This window comes from Erpetoichthys calabaricus, chromosome 6, assembly GCF_900747795.2.
Source record: "Erpetoichthys calabaricus chromosome 6, fErpCal1.3, whole genome shotgun sequence".
In the NCBI taxonomy this organism is placed as follows: Eukaryota; Metazoa; Chordata; class Cladistia; order Polypteriformes; family Polypteridae; genus Erpetoichthys; species Erpetoichthys calabaricus.
Window position 1 is genome coordinate 189265252 of NC_041399.2, and position 16855 is coordinate 189282106.

The following is a 16855-nucleotide window of genomic DNA, read 5'->3' on the forward strand; positions in this document are numbered from 1 at the left end:
CAAATGGCTCTGGAATATGTGAAGAGCAACAAAGGTGCAGATCTTTATTTACACGCACCTTTATTCGCTGCGCCCAATTGAGGTTGCCCTTTTGAGGCTCGCCTTTTTGTGCGCGCCCTTATTGAAGGATACCGTCTTGTACGTCCGCTGGCTTGTACGTCCGTAATATACCTTTAATTTTCTCTGGCGGTAATACAGGCGTGCGCGTCGGTAATATGCCTTTAATCTCCTTTGACAGTAATATTGGCTTGTATGTGGCTGTAATATGCGTCACTGTATTGTGTACCTTTAATTTCCATCCATCCATCCATCCATTTTCCAACCCACTGAATCCGAACACAGGGTCACGGGGGTCTGCTGGAGCCAATCCCAGCCAACACAGGGCACAAGGCAGGAACCAATCCCGGGCAGGGTGCCAACCCACCGCAGGACACACACAAACACACCCACACACCAAGCACACACTAGGGCCAATTTAGAATCGCCAATCCACCTAACCTGCATATCTTTGGACTGTGGGAGGAAACCGGAGCACCCGGAGGAAACCCACGCAGACACGGGGAGAACATGCAAACTCCACGCAGGGAGGACCCGGGAAGCAAACCCAGGTTCCCAGGTCTCCCAACTGCGAGGCAGCAGCGCTACCCACTGAGCCACCGTGCCGCCACCTTTAATTTCCTCTCGCAGTAATACTGGTTTGTATTTCCGTAAAATGCCTCTAACTTTCTCTGACAGTAATATCGCGCATTACACCGTGCCCCGCGCATGCGCACTTCACCAGAAGACACCCACACACGGACACCTGGACGCACATAGGGATTTTATATATATAGATGAGTAGTGTGGAGTGGAGGGTGCTTTGTGCACGTAATTATTAAATAAAGAGTCTTGGACTTTTACCTGGTGTTTGGCGTGGTACCTGCGGGTTCAAGGGAGCACTAGCGCCCCCTACTGTTACAACCTATAACATCTGTTCAGTTCTTCTCACTTGATCGCATGGTACGTGTGGCCTTAACCACTTTTTCATGTGCTGTCACTAGATAAACAAAGCATGTGTAGGCACGATGTTACCAACCGCAGCAGGCAATATCTTTCTGAAATAACGCAACATTTTTGTGTAATAATGCAACACATTTTTTTTGGTTTGTCTGGAATAAGTGTAAAATAGTTCCTCGTCCTACTTTATGTTTTTCTTTATGTCTGGAGTTTTTTGCTTATTCCCTCACATTGGTTTCCTTAAAGTTTTGTGTAATGTTTTCCTCCTGATCCTTACCCTTGTCACTTGTGTGATGAGATGGGGCTTCCAATTAGATTAATGCCCTCAGAAGCTGCAGTTGTTTGGGCCTTAGATTCCTGTTTGCAGACATCTGTGTCTGTGCTTTTTGCTCTAGCATTACATGCATTTGTAACTGTGTATGTTGGCTCCAATTTGTTCCTCTCTTTGTTTGAGTGAGTGTTTGCTTATTAGCATTTTTTAATTTTTGGATTTAGTCATAATTCAGTTCACTGTTTTTTATTATTTTTTTTATCAATCAATTAGTTCATTCCTTTATTGTTATTAATATTGATATAAATAGAATTTAATAAATAAATATTTACACATAATAAATACATCTTAGTGTGGCCAAGATGTTTTGGTGGCTTTGGCTTTCCCATTTGAGAATGAAACCTCAACTGTATGATTGGAAATTTGATTAAATCTTTACATTCATTGTGGATAAATGTAGGGTTATAATTCAAATACTCCAGTTGTGAGTTCCAATGTGAACTGTTTCAAGATGGAAGATCATCTGGTCTTAATTCCTTCTGGCAGGAAGAGGCGGATCCAGGTGGATTGACACCGGAAGTGACATCAGACGTGTTATAGTTGTCAATCATATGGTCTGCTGTGGGAGGAAGAGAAACGTAATTAGGACACTACGCCAATCCCTACACGTTGTGGGATATGGCCGGCCATTCATCCCCGCCAATACCTCCAGGCCACCAGATGGAGCCCTCCCTGTAGCGTGGAAGTGCCCCGAATGCCAGCAGGGAATCATGGACAATGGAGTGTTTATTCACAGCCCTGCTGGATACCATGGGGGCCGCCAGAGGACGATGCAGGGAGGATTAAGGAATATTTTCTCTACACCCCGGAAGTACGTCCCAGTCACATGGACAGAAGAAATGACACTTCCGGGATGAAAAAGAAGAGTTTTGATCTGACCTGAAAGTGCTAGGAAGTCACATGGACAGAGGGTTCAGAAGCACTTCCGGGTCAAGGACTATAAAGGACTCTGGGAAATCCCAGACGGATGAACTGAGTCGGGAGGAAGGGTGTCAACGCGTCTGGGATTTGACGATTGTTTATTGAGAATTGTATTGTAGTGATTTATGAGTATTGTGGAGTGGAGGGTGCTTGGTGCACATTATTATTATAATAAAGTCAACTATTGGACTTTTATCTGGTGTCTGAAGTCTGATCTGAGGGTTCAAGGGAGCGATAGCGCCCCCTATCTGTCACAACGTAAAAAGATAAGCTCTGCTTTATGTTAAACCTGAGAACATTTCTGCATCTAAATGTTTCTACAGCAGCACATCTTTACATTGTCTTTACAAACAACAATCACATGCTGTGGTGTAATTTTGAACATAAAAAATACGAATTGACCTTTTATTGACCAGACCACCAGCCACTCTTTTACTCTGTCTGGACAGGTCATGATTGTTCAGATTTCCTTAATTTTGACAACAAAGCTTGCTGATTATTGTAGCAGAGATTGGTTGATGTGTTCTGTGTTGATCACATATGCAAGGAAATATCACTCTGCAACTGATATATGTGACAATAAACATAAATTTGTTACGCACATCTGGAAAACCCTCATCTCTCCATGGCACTTGTCTCATACCTCAATAAGGGATAATACCTTCCTACATCTCATCTTTTTAATGCTAAAGACAGAGTAAAGAAAAAACTGAAGTTACTGATCCTTTGAACAACAACAGTGCCATAAATAGTTAAATATTTAAAGTGTTGGTAAAAACCGTAAATACACACGAAACCAAAGACTTACTGTTTGCATTTGAGTATGGGAAAACAACTAGAAAACTGTAAATGGGGACATAAAAACTGTAAAAATATGACTAATTGATGGTGTCACATCAGAAACAATGAAAAGATTTAAAAATGGCTCAAGTGGATGAATAAAGATTATATTTAAACAACACTAAAATTTCAAAAAGAAACTTTTGAAAACAGCGAAATTCAGAGCCAGAGGAATACAAGAAACTGTAACAAAGCGTAAAGAAAATATCCAAAACGTTAAAAGAGAAACTGCCATTGAAAATAAGACAAAACAGGACTTTTCCAGTAAAAAAGATTTTATGAGATCTTAGAGACACAAAAGGAAAAATCAACAAAAATGAGTAACAAAATGAAATGTCATTGTCAAACCCGCTTGATTCAGACCAGGGTCGTAGGGAGGTTGGAGCCCATCCCAGCTAGCACAGGGTACAAAGCAGGAACTAACCAAGAACTGGATGCCAGTCGAGTTCAGGGTGAACAAACACACACTGGGGTCAGTTTAGTGTCACCAATTCACCTAACCTGGATGTCTTCAGATAGTGGGAGGAAACCAGAACATCCAGAGGAAACCCACACAAGGAGAACATGCAAACTCCACACCGAAACAAAAGTGAAGAAAGTAAATACTTCACCTAAGTTATCACGAAGTAATAAAGAAATTGCGTAAGGTTGAGCTCTGAGTTTACAGAGTTTAGAATACAATGTTAGATGTGCTTACGTCTGTTGATGTTTTGAAGACTAATAAAATCTCTGAGATCAATGGCATTTTAACACTAGTACTGACAAAAAGAACAAAATCTTTACTAATCATACTCCAGTTCAGATAGAAGTACCTGATGACTAGAAAGTTAAATTAGAAGACAATTATATGAAAATGATATATAACATAATTTGCCTCGACATTGGAACATCTTAAGGCACAGTTATGAACCAAAAATTAACTATAAAAACTTTAAGGGAAAAAGTTCAGTGTTTAGTTTCCATGTCAAATGTTTAGTGAACGTGTACTAACTTATCCTCATTTGACATGGCTATACCACCAAGATCAACAAGCAGGATTTTCTTTCATTAAGTACGGTAAGATTTTCACACGTCCCTATAATGTATTTATTGCAGGATCCACTTTGTATGCTATCTGGCAGACAATTTCTATTTTTGCACATTGTAATGCAAAACACATTAGGACCAGCACATCTGTTTGGATTGTTCCTCAGAATCTGAAGACTTCTACCAGTGGGATTTCAGGGCACGCACTTCTGTGCATTGGGGATTTACATTCCAGGCGTCTTTATGTAGGGTAGATTGCAACAAGAGAGGAAAAAGGATGCGGCACATTTCAATGGTGTCTTTCCTTTTGCAGACCACCTTCCTAGGCTTTGTTTGTTTTTGCATTTCTTTGAGGTCAGATGGGAACATGACGATCTTTGTAAAGTAAGGCAATGGAACTCATGTAATGGTCTAAGGTGCTCATCATGCCGTACATATATTTAAAACTGTTACTTAAAACTAACCTCTCAAGATAGTAATACCGATGTCTTTTGTTTAAATTATTAACAGAATATAAAGCCAAGCAGTAAACAATTAATGTTTGTAAACAAAGACATATTCAATTCCCCTGGAATTTCCATTGTCAAGGATTACTATTAGTGTGATGGTAAAGATGATTCCTTTGCAAAAGAAGATGGTTCATTATGACATTTTAAAATAATGCAAAAGCAAAAGAATGGTTTTACATTACCTCAGATAATTTTATTATAAAAAACACACCTATAATAATATTTCTCATAGAATATATACAGTATAAGTCTGATTTTTTGACACAAACATCTTCATTAAAAATTAATCAATTCACTGAGGTGGGCTGGCGCCCTGCCCGGGGTTGGTTCCTGCCTTGTGTCCTGTGTTGGCTGGGATTGGCTCCAGCAGAACCCCGTGACCTTGTAGTTAGAATATATAGCGGGCTGGATAATGGATGGATGGATTAATAAATTCATAATATCTTTTTTTACCACGGACTTCACATAAACCTTTAGTAATATAAAAGAACTCCTTTCTTACATTCTTATTGTGTTGTATGTTGTGAGAATACTTATTATGACTGCAATATATTTTTACAGATATACTGTTTTTCAATTGCAGTTATCTCATAAATGTTGTTGTTTCAGAATGCTGTGTTTTAGCAGGATAATGATTAAATATTTAAATATAATAATAATAATAATAATTTAGTTATGCTAAACAACCATATTGGAGTTCCTAGCTGGATGCCTGACAAACAAGAAGTTGCCAGGTGTAATGGCAACACCAGCATGGCACAAAACATGAGCGAGTCCAAAGTAGTGTGTCTAGAATAAACACTGGCATCAACAGAGGAGGAGTATAGGGATGTTAGTTACCAACATGTCTTTCAGGAGTGCTGCTTGCCAGGATAGGGCAGTCAGTCAATCAGTCATTATCCAACCCGCTATATCCTAACACATGGTCACGGGGGTCTGCTGGAGCCAATCCCAGCCAACACAGGATGCAAGGCAGGAACAAATCCTGGGCAGGGCGCCAACCCACCGCAGGTCACACACACACACACACACACACATCCACACCCCAAGCACACACTAGGGCTAATTTAGAATCGCCAATGCACCTAACCTGCATGTCTTTGGACTGTGGGAGGAAACCGGAGCACCCGGAGGAAACCCACGCAGACACGGGGAGAACATGCAAACTCCACGCAGGGAGGACCCGGGAAGTGAACTGTGCTCCATAAGCAAATAAGATAGATGAATTCTGACAGCCAGAATTTCAATATCTAACTTTTACACCATTCTTCATTCACATAGAAGGCCAGCCCCCTTCTGTCTTTTTCCCACACTGTTTCTGTCTGCTTGAATAAGATGAAATCCATCTGAGTGTCATGTTCTTTGCATGTCTGCGTGGGTTTCCTCCGGGTGCTCCGGTTGGCTCACAGCCCAAAGACATGCAGGTTAGGTGAATTGGCGATCCTAAATTGTCCATAGTGTGTGCTTGGTGTGTGTGTGTGTGTCCTGCGGTGGGCTGGCTGGGATTGGCCACGTTGTCTTGCTACCACACACACCCACACTCCCCCAAAGGCCTAGTGCTCTGTATTTCTTTAAAATTGTGCATTGCCATGGACCTCTCTCTTCACAGGTACCAACAATAATATGGCCGTGCCAATTAAAGAAATCCTAAAATGTTGATATTGGCTCCAGCAGACCTCCGTGCCTCTGTAGTTAGGATATAGCAGGTTGGATAATGGATGGATGAATAAGTTACATCATCCTAATTAATATTTATATCGCCCCACTTTGCAAATGGGGACTCAGCAATGGAAATAATTCATTTTAATGATGACTCATTGTAACCCTGCTGTTATAATATTGCAACGGCACTGGACAAGTTACAGCAGCCAGGGTTGAGTCACCAATAAGTATGAGCTGGCATACATTACGAATGGCAGGGGTGCCTGTAAAAGCAGCAACTCAGCAAAGTCAAACGCTTTTTTTGTTTTTGTGTGGCTTAAAGCTAGCAATCCTGTTAAGGATAGTAAGCTACTAAAAGAGCATTAAATGAGCACAAATACATTGGGTCAGCGCTGTAATGACTTTGGAAGGGACAACGACAAACTTTCAACAGTTTGTGTCTTGTTCCACTTGATTAAATAACAAGCTGGACTTTCTCTATTCAGCCGTTATAGATGCCTTTAAGTGTAAACTTTTGGCGCCATTGGGTGGATCTGACCATAACCTGGTTGATCTTATTTCCAGCTAGTCAAGCCTGTTATTAGACAGCAACTTGTTAACACCAGTATAGTGAAAAAGACGAGCCTGAAGGCAGAAATGGCTCTGAATGATTGTTTCCAAATGATAGACTGGGAAATGATATATGAGTCACATGGGGATGATATTGAGGGGCTCAGTCCATGCTTTACAGAATATAGAATTTTGTGTCAACATTGTGGTACCTTCAAAGGAGCTAAAAAGTCTCTTGAATGAGAAAGAAGAGAGCATTTACTGCAAACCTGGTGACAAATAACCTCTGACGTATACACAGAAAGTGATGAAGAAAATGCTAACTGAAGGAAAGGAAGCTTACAAAAGCAAAAATTAGACAACAAACTAACTCAGAGTATCATGAAAAATGTTTGGAATGGACTGTGCATAACTACTGGACTCAAGCAACCCCAAACACAGGTGCTAGAAGGAGATGTGGACAAAGCTAACACGCTGAACCAATTTCAAATAGATGTTCCCTCCCACTTACACATTCCTGCATGACCATTCCATCCACACCATTCCTACTACAACAGCTCCTACCACATCAACTAGAACTGCCATTGATGAGACCACCTCTGACCATCAGTATTAGCTGTTCATAACTAAAAACCAAGTGAAGAGACAAATGTGGAAGCTACACACAGGAAGAGCTACAGAGCCAGATGATGTCAGTCCTTGAGTTCTTAAAGCCTGTGCTAACCAACTTTGTCGTGTCCTCTGTTGCTGGTTTAGCCAGTCCCTAAATCTCCAGAAAGTGACACTGCATTTACTGTCTCTCTTGAAAAACATCCATCAGGACAAACATACATCAGAACTTAAACATGGACTTAATGAATAAGTATGGTATTTTTGAAGTTAAAGTTATTTCTTCACACATATGGTATATATCCATTTGCCATAGAAATTATGTTATAAAATTGTGTTTCTATATATATATTTTTTAATTTATAGACAGTTCTGGCATTTTACAATGAACTATGTGGGGCATGGGGCTCCAACCAAAAATAAAAACATAAAAACTTAACAAATACATCAGTTTTTCAAGCCAAGTTAGCTGTCGAGTATTGAGCCACATCTTGCAATTACACACACAAAATACAGTAGCTTATACGTGTCATTTTCGAAACAATAAAATCCACCAACATTATGTAATTCTGCTCTTTTAAAAGAAGATTAGCTATGTGTGCTACCTCAGTGCTTGTCATCTTCTGCAATAAACTTTCATTGCCCTGGGGCATGTTTTTTTTTTTTTGAAAGACAAAATCACAGTAAACCGTTCATGCCATGTGGTTGTTTCTGTTTTTAATTTACTTTCATATTTATGTGAGAACTCACACAAATGAATAGAAAACATACATATCCTTATATATAGAGAAATGGGACCAGGAATATGCAATAAAAAATTTTACAAACATGTGTTGGAAACATGGAAGGCATGTTTTGCTTTATCGAAACACAGAAAGGATGAATGAGAAGGGTTGCGAAGCCTGATTGCATCTTATGATTGGGATGTCGTACGATCAGAATTTTTAGTCAGCTGTCTTGAACAGTTTCATGAGGAGATTTTCTGGTTTAAATTAATTCATTCATATTGTGTTTCAGGATTTTGTAGTAACATTATATAAAGTTATTGTCTGTTTTTTACCTGCATTATTATCAATCTTTAATTTAATATTGTTTTTTGTATCAGTAAGGTGCTGCTGGAGTATGTGAATTTCCCCTTGGGATTAATAAAGTATCTATCTATCTATCTGTCTAAACACACGCAATGGTAAATTACACATATGTTTATATGGTTATTTTTATATTGTCATGCTTGGGTCACAGATTTGCGCAGAAACACAGGAGGTTGTAGAGAGACAGGAACGTTATTCAAACACTGCAAACAAACATTTGTCTCTTTTTCAAAAGATTAAACTGTGCTCCATGACAAGACAGAGATGACAGTTCCGTCTCACGATTAAAAGAATGCAAACATATCTTCCTCTTCAAAGGAGTGCACGTCAGGAGCAGAACATGTCAGAGAGATAGAGAAAAGCAAACAAATCAATAGGGCTGTTTGGCTTTTAAGTATGCGAAGCACCGCGGCACAACGCTGTTGAAGGCGGCAGCTCACACCCCCTCCGTCAGGAGCAGAGAGAGAGAGAGAGAGACAGAGAAAAACAAACAATCCTTCATGCTTTTAAGTATGCGAAGCACCGTGCAGCATGTCGCTTCAGGAAGCAGCTGCACAGAAGGTAGCAACGTGAAGATAATCTTTCAGCATTTTTAGACGAGCATCCGTATCGTCTAGGTGTGCGAACAGCCCCCCTGCTCAATCCCCCTACGTCAGGATCAGAGAAAGTCAGCGCAAGAGAGAGAGAGAAAAGTAAGTTGGGTAGCTTCTCAGCTATCTGCCAATAGCGTCCCTTGTATGAAATCAACTGGGCAAACCAACTGAAGAAGCATGAACAAGAAATTAAAAGACCCATTGTCCGCAGAAATCCGCGAACCAGCAAAAAATCCGCGATATATATTTAAATATGCTTACATATAAAATCCGCGTTAGAGTGAAGCCGCGAAAGGCGAAGCGCGATACAGTGAGGGATTACTGTACTCAAGTAGGCTGTGACATTTAAACAATGCTGAATTGGTACTAAGGGGCCCAAAGTGTGCCAAGAAAATATCCCCCACAACATTACATCACTACCAGCCGCCTCAACTGTTGACAGAAGGCAGCATGAATCCATGCTTTCATGTTGTTGACACAAAATTCTGACCCTGCCATCCAAATGTTGCAGCAGAAATTGAGACTCATTAGACCAAGCAACATTTTTCCAATATTCTATTGTCCAGTTTTGGTGAGCCTGCACAAATTGTAGGTCCAGTTGCCTATTCTTAGTTGGCAGGAGTGGTCAGCTTCAAAGTTTGACATGTTGTGCATACAGAGATGCTCTTCTGCATACTTCGGTTGTAGTGAGTGGTTACTTGAGGTACTGTTGCCTTTCTATTAGCTCAAACCAGTCTGGCCATTCTCCTCTGACCTCTGGTATCAACAAGACATTTTTTCCCAGAGAACTGCTCCTCGCTGGATATCTTCATTTTTTCTGACCATTCTCTGTAAACCCTAGAGGTTGTTGTGTGTGAAAATCCCAGTAAATCAACAGTTTTTGAAATACTCAGACCAACAACCATGCCACATTCAAAGTCACTTAAATCACCTTTATTCCCCATTCTGGTGCTTGGTATGAATTTCGGCAGGTCGTCTTGACAATGTCTACATGCCTAAATGCATTGAGTTGCTAGCTTTTGACTGGCTGATTAGATATTTGTGTTAAGAAGCACTTCAACTGGTGTAAGTGGCCGTGAGTGTATCTCTCTATATATAAAATTCAACGTCTGTATGTCGGTCTGCATGTCTGTCCGCTTTTCATGAGAGAACTACTTAACGGATTAGATCTTTTTTTTCTATAATTTGCTTAAACTTTATTTTGTTTATTAATTTTTAAAGTTTGTTCTGTTTCACTACTACGTTGGTGGAGCCGCGGGGGACAGCTAGCATATAATATGAATGTATAATATTTGTCTATGGTGATCAAAACCTGGATAACAGCAAACAATATCAAAAAGTTAATGAAAAAATTTTGTTAATCTTGTTGCATAATCCACATCAAGTCATCTATTTTATGCTCATAGCGTTCCAAACACATACATTTTATAAAAACATTGTTACATTAGCCACTTTTGGTAAACACTCTTGTGAACGAAAATGGAAAGAATCTAGGCACGACCAAGGACTAATATTGTCATAGGTGCAGACTGCAGTGAAAATCTACAACATATTGCCATTCTCCAGTGCCATGATGAGTGAGTATTACAACCTTATCTCAAAACTTCCATCTCCCTTACCTCGAAACCTCTGTGAAATAACTACCTTGCTTCAAATGTTAAGTATACACACATATTGACATATATGGACTATGTTACTTTTTAGGACAATATGATCTTTTAGTGTGAGTTTAAATCTTGTATGAGAATATTTCACCATTCTCCAAATACTCTGGAGTATGTATGTAAAGTGGATCAATAATCTCTACACTCCGTGTTCTCTCTTCATTAATCAATGGTTTTCTCCTCTTCTAATGTTCTGCTAATTTCTGGGTCTTCCCAAGCCATACAATTAAGATTTTCTCCATTAGTTTGCAGATATTGAGTCAGTCAGTCATTTTCCAACCCGCTATATCCTAACACAGGGTCACGGGGGTCTGCTGGAGCCAATCCCAGCCAACACAGGGAACAAGGCAGGAACAAACCTGGGCAGGATGCCACACACACACACCCACACACCAAGCACACACTAGGGACAATTTAGGATCGCCAATGCACCTAACCTGCATGTCTTTGGACTGTGGGAGGAAACTGGAGCACCAGGAGGAGACCCACACAGACACGAGGAGAAAATGCAAAGTCCACGCAGGGAGGACCTGGGAAGCGAATCCAGGTCTCCTAACTGCAAGGCAGCAGGACTACAACTGTGCCACCATGCTGCCCAGATATTGAGTTGTAGTTAAAACTACTACAGCAAGATTCCAAACAAACAATTCAAACAAAACAATGCCAGGAACACAAACAACCAAATGTATGCCTGTTACCATTAATGACTGTCAACTTGGTAGAAATCCATTAGTTCAACACTCATAATTTTGTTTTTCTTCTGATCCACATTGTGCAAGTTTTTTGATGGCAAAATTACAGAGAATAATCATAAACCATTCTCCAAAACGAAGTAACGTTATCTTGATCGATTTTTTCAGTTGAGATAATTGTTAGCTAGGTTCGAGAAAATTAAAAGTGTAGAACGTCCAGAGAAATTTAAATTTTGTACCAGCAGCAGTTTGTACTGAGATACTGGAAAGTGTCTTGTGGAATTAATTTTTTAAGATACAGTAATCCCTCCACCATCGCGGGGGTTGCGTTCCAGAGCCACCCGCAAAATAAGAAAATCCGCGAAGTAGAAACCATATGTTTATATGGTTATTTTTATATTGTCATGCTTGGGTCACAGATTTGCGCAGAAACACAGGAGGTTGTAGAGAGACAGGAACGTTATTCAAACACTGCAAACAAACATTTGTCTCTTTTTCAAAAGTTTAAACTGTGCTCCATGACAAGACAGAGATGACAGTTCTGTCTCACAATTAAAAGAATGCAAACATATCTTCCTCTTTAAAGGAAACAGAGAGTAAAGCAAACAAATCAATAGGGCTGTTTGGCTTTTAAGTATGCGAAGCACCGCGGCACAAAGCTGTTGAAGGCGGCAGCTCACACCCCCTCCGTCAGGAGCAGGGAGAGAGAGAGAGACAGAGAAAAACAAAGTCAAAAATCAATACGTGCCCTTTGAGCTTTTAAGTATGCGAAGCACCGTGCAGCATGTCGCTTCACTAAGCAGCTGCACACAGAAGGTAGCAACGTGAAGATAATCTTTCAGCATTTTTAGACGAGCGTCATTTCGTCTAGGTGTGCGAACAGCCCCCCTGCTCACACCCCCTACGTCAGGATCAGAGAAAGTCAGCGCGAGAGAGAGAAAGTAAGTTGGGTAGCTTCTCAGCCATCTGCCAATAGCGTCCCTTGTATGAAATTAACTGGGCAAACCAACTGAGGAAGCATGTAAATGAAATTAAAAGACCCATTGTCCTCAGAAATCCGCGAACCAGCAAAAAATCCGCGATATATATTTAAATATGCTTACATATAAAATCCGCGATAGAGTGAAGCCGCGAAAGGCGAAGCGCGATATAGCGAGGGATCACTGTATATTTTATGGTCAACAGATTATGATATTAATAATCATGTAAAAGGCTATAGCCAATATAACAAGATCTAATGCAGTTAATTACCACCTTTGGGTTTGTGTGTCCTCATCATATCCAGGGGCATGGATGGGACATACATGTATAGATTTTATGTTCATTTAATTTATATAATTTATATTTTCATGTTTATTGCCTTCAGTGTTTTCTCAAAAGGCAACTCACTGTGTTTCTCTTAAAAGAAAGTACCTGCTGCCAAAGTTTTAGTGGAGATTTTCAGGGACAGTTTTCTGGCTGATAAAGTCACCCTTTCGAATTACACAAAGAGCCATAACAGTTGGCTACAGCACCAGTTAAAAGCTAAGTTGAATAATGGTTTCCTTTCATTTGTAAACATCTTATATACAGATTTTACAATCCGATGTCACAAGAAAGACAGCATAAAGTCATTATCATGATGTACTTAAGCTAATAATTCACAGGAATAAGATTTATGTTTATTCTGGTGTCTAAGGTTTGCAGTTGTAGAAGATTTATATTTCATCGCTACAACTTTATTTCAAGTGCAAAAAATAAATTATCCATGTCAACCGGAGGTGCTAACATGTGGGAACAAGGTCTGTGTTTTTTCCAGCCCGTGTCCCCATCCAGGCTCTATTGCCATGACATTCTTTCCAAAAGCTTTGTTACTGAATTATTTTTCTGTGTGAAAGTCGTAGTCCTTTGTAGTCAAAACAGCTGATTAATGAAGCACCCCATCTAACACTAGTAATAAACCACAGAGTGCCTGTGCCATTTTAAGTCTTATTTGGTCGTATATCCTCTCCGATGTTGACATTCTTTTATGTTTATAATAAATTAAAAATAACCTTCACTATCGCAAGTAGAATTCCTTTACACAATAAGATATAAAGAAATACAGAAATACATGTATTTCAAATTCATTAAAAATCCCATCCCTGTTGGATTAGCAGTGTTTCCCAAAGCCGAAAAGCTTCCAAGAACAGAAACCTCCCTTGGATTTTGGCCAAAATTCTCTTAAATCAGAGAGGATTTACTGAGCTCAAAAGGGCATTATCTATACAAAGTATTTGGCAATCCTAATTTTATTTATTAGCTGTAAGCGTTTCATGCTAATTTCCATTAATATACGGTTGAATTGAGCAGCCCAGTGTTCCCTGTGAAAACACAAGAATTCAGAAGTATTTTCTTTCCATTGGAAAAGTTAGTACTAAATGAAAATGAATAAAAGTAAACTCTTTGGCCTTCTCATTAATGTTACTGTAATTTTACCAACAATAAAGTCAAATGAATGGACATTGCTGAACACTAATTAATGCTTTTGTCTATCAGACACAGGTTTTACTCATTTAAAAGTTCTTGTTTTATTATTATTTTGGCTAAATACCTGAACTAGGTATCTTAGAACATAAATGGATTCTTCATAGCAATTGTTACATTTAAAAGAACATAAGCAATTTGATAAATGAGAGGTGACCATTCAATCCAACAGGCTTGTTTGTTTAGCTATATGCTAAGCTGTCCCAATATCAGAATCATCCTGATTCTTTTTAAAGGTTGTTAAAGTTTCTGCTTCAACTGCTTGTCTCACTAGTTTGTTACAGATACCCATAATACTTTGGGTAAAGATGTTTACCTGGCTTCAGTCCTAAATGCACTTCCCCTTAATTTCACCTGGTGTCCCCAAGTGCACAATTCACCTTTAAGTTGAAAGAATTCTGCTGGATCAACTTTATCTTTGCCTTTGAGAATTTTGAAACCCTGGATTAGGTCCCCATGTAGTCTCCTTTGCTCGAGACTGAACAGGTTTAATTCTTTGAGTCTGTCAGTCTTGAGATGTACTTGGTCGCTCTCCTCTGTATAGCTTCAAATCCTGCTATGTCTTCCTCGTAGTGTGGTGACCAGAACTGCACACAGTACTGCAGATGTGGTCTGATAGTACATTATATAACCTGAGCATAGCATCCCTTTATTTACAGTATATTCAACGTCTTTAATGATATAACCTAAAATTTGATTTGCCTTCCGCACATGATGACCTCAGTGTTATATGTCCTCTTTTTCTCCTGCAGATTAACTAACTTGACATGCAGGTTTGTTGGTTAGCTGCAGCTTCTAGCTTTAGAATTAATTTTTGCTATGAGTCTATATCAAAGGCTTTTTGAAAATCTAAAAAATTAGGTCATATGCTCTGCTTTTGTCAACTATTGCAGTTGCCTGCTCAAAAAAATCTATAAGATTGGTTTGGTAGGATCTTCCTCTGATAAACCCATGCTGACTTTAATTTAGTTTTCAGTTTATTATTTAGTTATTTTTATTTATTATTCAAAAGTCAGGTCCCGATTTTCAAAAAAAATATATTAGAAATAGTTAAATGTCTAGAAAGAGATGCTTGAATTTTTCTGCACTTATGAATTTTCAGGTTGGTAGTAATATATGATGAAAAAAATATTTTCCATATTATGTCCAAAATAATCTACATATATGCCATATGCTCAGGAATGTCCTTTGCCGCACATTTGTATGTCATTCACATGCTTAAAGCTTGTTGCTAAAGCATTCGTTAATAAAAACATTCCATGTGATTATTGCTTAATCATCAAATTTCTCACATATTTACATTGTTCTTGCATTTAGTTGTAGAATATTGAAACCTTATTTTTTGGCCAATTTGACAGCCCTAAAGCATATTTCATAAATTAAACTATTATTCGCTGGCCTAGAAGCCCCTGTTTGAATAAATAATATAATTCTGACTTTTCTGCTTTTGAGTGTGGAACTAGAGAGTTCTGCCCTTTATCACCACAGCTATTTTCTATTTCATTTGAACCCTTGACTATTTGCCTCCACAAATAAACAGATATTTGGGACATTGTAAAGGAAGGACTTAAAACACAAGTTTTATGTTGATGACATAGTGCTGCACATTACAGATCTATGTTTAATGACTGCCATATCTAGTAAATCTACTTGAGAAATGGTATGTAATTTCTAGATTTAACATTAACTTGAATAAGAGCATTTTATTTTAATTGTCATACAACAGTTCAAATATCTAAGTCATGGTTTACAAAATATGACCTATTCAAATTAAATTTTTACATTGTAGTGGAAAGTATTAAATGCAGAGTTAATCATTGAGTTTGCTTTTGTTTTATTGTATACTTGTGTATGAAACAATGGTATGAATTAGTATTTTCCCATAAATGCATTATAGTTGTAAAAAATTGTGCTTCACTCTGCATTATACAAAAATAACTTGAATTAAATTGAATGTTGTCATAAAAAAGCAACTTAACTTTATACAAACCTTTCCATCAAGCTTAAATTTTGGCATTCATGTGTTATATCAAGGAACACACAGCTGTGGAAAGTTAATTCTTTGGACAATTGCTAAATTGAACCAAACTGATTCACTTTAGCTCAGTGAGAAAGCAAGTTTAGCCAAATAAAGCTGATCATTTTTGTGCACATGCATAGGAGAGTTCATCAAATGGTACTTAGCAGTAATATTAAACTACAAACTACATGCACCTGCTCTGGCACAATGGGATCTAGCTTGCCATTAAACTACTTGGCTAACATGCCATTGTGCAGTAGAAAGCACAAACACTACAGCCATATTTGTCCATAATTTAAAGTTACCAGAACTCTTATGGCAGCTTTTTTGAAGTAGTACCATCATAATAGTGAAGTGCAATGGGCAACTTGTGCTTCATCTTCATAGAATGACATAACATAAAATAAAGGGCTCACTTGTGGACACATCCACACTATCGCTTGCCCAATTTGGAACTGCCAGTTAATCTAAGATGATCATCTTTGAGACAAGGAGAGGAAAATCATATTACCTGGAGAAATGCAAAATACACACAGACAATGACTGGGCATGATAGTTTAAACCCTGAGTGTCATCCATTGTGACATGGTGCCATCACCCCACTGTATATTCAACAAGGCAGAAAGCACAAAAAGGTTTGGGAATGGCCACCTCGTCTATTACAAAAGTATCAAAAGCAGAAGCAAACTTGTCTTTATAGGACGGAGTTCAAAACAGAACTAACTAACAGTCTGACTTCTTAAATATGGCTGAAACAGGAACAGGATGGATCAGGGCAGCCGGAACACGAAATGAGGCCTAGTGTTGGTGGGTAGTGGAATGGATAGGAAGTCAACAGTGAGAGCCG

At 38.8% G+C, this 16855-nt stretch overlaps 1 long non-coding RNA gene across 1 annotated transcript in view; it reads right to left on the bottom strand.

Annotated features, from left to right (window-relative positions):
• Nucleotides 1-1791: 1791 nt before the first annotated feature.
• Nucleotides 1792-16855, bottom strand: part of LOC127528476 (uncharacterized) — a 54458-nt gene continuing 39394 nt past the window's right edge. The window contains exon 3 of the long non-coding RNA XR_007935363.1: nt 1792-1886. This is a non-coding gene — a long non-coding RNA (uncharacterized LOC127528476). The remainder of the gene's footprint in view (nt 1887-16855) is intronic.